General features: G+C 33.2%; 1 pseudogene; it reads right to left on the reverse strand.

The window, feature by feature from the left end:
* Window positions 1-361: 361 nt before the first annotated feature.
* Window positions 362-1,402, reverse strand: LOC122071357 (annotated as a pseudogene).
* Between the last annotated feature and the right edge of the window lie 2,257 nt (window positions 1,403-3,659).

Here is a 3,659-nt window from a genome sequence, read left to right on the forward strand (position 1 = left end):
ATTGAAATTGAAATAGATAAGAATATGAGAATTGAGTATTTTTATTCAACAACTAAGGAATTCATAGTATTCATACATTATCACATGTGAAATCTTTCACTTAGATATATATTATAAAACTTTCATACTTGAGACCAAAAAAAAACAACAACATAAGAAATTATTTCGCAATTGATATATTGTCCTTATAATGTACTTTCTTATATTAATCTTCACATATTCCTGAAATATTTTCATTTTAGTTTTTAAATTTTTATTTTCATCTTGTATCACTGTGAAGAATGAGGAGAGAGAAAAAAAAACAATGGCAGGAGTTATGGGATCTCCTTGTTCTTGTAAAAGGGAAACTACTATTTATTTATCAAACCACTGTTAAACTACTTAATCTTGGTCTGGTTCTTTCAAGTGAAAGGCTAGCTGTTAGACCTTCTTCCATGGCCTTTCTCCTGTTATTGGGTTGTTGGTGTTGTTGTTGTGGTGGTGACTGTTGTGATGGTGGTTGCTATTTTTGTTGTTATTGTTGTAGTTGTTGTTGATCCTTATACTTCACCTTAAGAAGATGGGGTTAAAGCCTTTTCATATCTGATATCTGCAGTGGTTTAAAAAAGAATTCCTTTGCTCCTTCTTTTAAGCATTTGATCATTACCATAAAATATAATAAAAGTTTAGAAATCAACTCCAATTCCTATAATTCTACAGAGAAGTTGATGAGAGAGAATCATGAGATGAGTTTTACCTGTTAATCCTAGAAGACACATAGGACATGATGACACAAGAATGTCTTTTAAAGATGAAAATTCCTATAGAACAAAACCATAGAAAATATAATAAGCTTCTTTGAACAAGAATTTATGAGGTGGGAAAAAAAGATTCCTAGAACATAGAGTAAAACAAATCAAACCTTGATTTTTTTAAGCAGATCATAGCCTACCATTTCAGGCATATAGTAGTTTGTGATTATGAGATTTACTTATATTTCCTGTAAAAACAAATACTTAAACATCAATAAACAGAACCCAACAAGAGGGAGAAGATCTAAGCTTTCAAAAGCTTAAAGATGAATTCATACTTGATTATGGTGTGAAGAAACTGAAAGTGGGTTTGAGTTTCTCTGGTTATCGTCATGTAAACCCAGAAACTCTAGATCATTGCTACCAGAATCAACTGTAGCAACAACCAAAATTAACAAAGCCCATAAGAAGAAACAGTCAAAATCCAATGAATTAAGTTGGGAAGAACTTTGAAATGAACTCCTATGTTTCCTCCTTTTTTTTCTTCAGAAAAGTTTCATTAATAAACCATGATAAAATGAGTTCTTTAGTAGCCTTTCAATCAGTTTCCTGTCTAGAAGGCTATCATCAACTACTAAAACATGAAATTGAGCCTTTGCTTCCATACCCATCTTGCTGAAAAAATATCCAGTAAGGAAGAAAAGGGGAAGAAGAAGAAGAAGTGGTGGATGATCATTTTGCCTTTTATTTTTTTATTTGTTTATTGTTTTCTCTTTTTCCTTGGATGCAATAACTAATAATAGTGTATTTTATTGTATGAACCTCCAAAGTAAGATTTTTAACTTGATTTAGTTTACCAAACATATACCAACTGGTGCATTTTTAATGGTAGAAGTTTGGCTACATGTGTTTATTGTATAAGGTTACTCATATTAAATGGTTAACACTAGTACTCTTAGCATATACCCTAGATATCTTTATAACATTGCTGCTTTTGGTTTTTAGCAGCTAGTGTGGAAAATATGTCTAGGTCATGGATTGAAAGTTCAAGGGATCCATTAAACAGGTTATCTCCACAATACAGACTAGAGGTAACAAAATTCTTAGAATTTGCATTTTCTAATGTATCCATAGGGGATCGCATCCTATGCCCATGTGTAAAATGCGTAAACCAACTGTGGATGACTAGAGACGTAGCGTATGAACATTTGGTTTGTGATTGAATTCTATGGAATTATACAAGATGGATTTTTCATGGTGAACGTACATCTTCACATGAAAGTCTACATGTTAATATTGTGATACAAGATGAAGGTGAAACATATGATGGTACACACACCATGTTAGATGATCTGCGGGGAAGAAATACAAATAAAGATATTGAGGATGGTGACATAGGTGATTGTATAGAGGGAGCGAGGATAGAGGTAGATAAATTTGAACGATTGATTGAAGATTCAAAGGAGTAGTACCCAGGATGCATGATATTTACTAGATTATCCTTCATTCTTCGTCTTTATCTTATAAAGTGCCTTTGCAACATGACCAACAAAGCATTGTCAATGCTATTAGATTTGTTGCGAGGGGCGCTTCCAGAGCCAAATACATTTCCAAAGAATATATATGAAATAAAGAAAATTATCAAAGATTTGGGGCTCAACTACAACAAGATTGATGCCTGCCCAAATGATTGCATGTTGTTTTGGAAAGGAGTAGAGAAAGCCACGTCTTGTTATAAATGTGAGGCATCAAGATATTCAAGAAAAAGAAAGAAATTTTTGGCTAAGACATTACATCATTTTCCTTTAATCCCAAGGTTGCAGAGGTTATACATTTAATCAAAAACCTCATTTAATATGAGATGGCATCATGAAGAGCGTATAAAAGACCAAAGGTTACGACACCCAGCTGACAGTCAAGCATGGAAGGAGTTTGATAGATTACATCAACCTTTTAGTGAGGAGCCTCGTAATATCAGACTCGGGTTAGCAAGTGATGGATTCAACCCATTCAAGCATATGAGATCAACTCATAGTGTATGGCTTGTTGTGGTGATGCTTTATAATTTGTCGCCATGGATGTGCATGAAGTCAGACTTATTCATTCTTACTTTGCTTATTCTTGGACCAGAACAACCTGGGAATGATATAGATATATATATATATATATATATTTATTTATTTACAACCATTGACAGAAGAGTTGAAAGATTTATGGTACAATGGGGTTGAGACTTATGATGCATTTAAGAAGGAGAAATTTAATCTAAAAGCATGTTTGTTATGGACCATTAACGATTTTCTAGCATATGCAGTCCTCTCAGGATGGAGTACTAAAGGTGCATATGCTTGTCCATGTTGCAACAGTGAGACTTCTTCTCGTTGGCTAAAATATGGCAGAAAGCATTATTATTTGGGCCATCGTTGATTCCTTCCACAAGATTATAGATTTCAATGAGACAAAATGAGTTTTGATGGCCATGAGGAACGTAGACTCCAGCCTAAGCAACTATCAGGGAACAACATATTGGAGCAGTTACAATATATTGATTTCCCCCCATTTGGTAAAAAAAATAATAAAAAAAAGTGGGAAGCAGAAGCAAAGGAGGTTAAAACAGCCAGAGCTTCCATACAACTGAAAGAAGAAGAGTATATTTTTTGATTTGTCATATTGGAAAGATAATCTAATCCATCACAATTTAGATGTGATGCATATTAAGAATAACGTCTGTGATAATATCATTAACACTTTGTTTGATCAAAAAGAAAAGTCAAATAATAATGTGAATGCACGTTTAATTTAAGAGACATGAAAATATGATTAGATCTTCAACCAAAGGTCATTGAAGGCAAGAATAAGTTGTTCATACCTCCAGCATTCTACACAATGTCTACCACTGACAAAGATTTGTTTTGCACAGTTTTAAAG

This window comes from Macadamia integrifolia, unplaced genomic scaffold (genome assembly GCF_013358625.1).
Source record: "Macadamia integrifolia cultivar HAES 741 unplaced genomic scaffold, SCU_Mint_v3 scaffold_216A, whole genome shotgun sequence".
Classification (NCBI taxonomy): domain Eukaryota; kingdom Viridiplantae; phylum Streptophyta; class Magnoliopsida; order Proteales; family Proteaceae; genus Macadamia; species Macadamia integrifolia.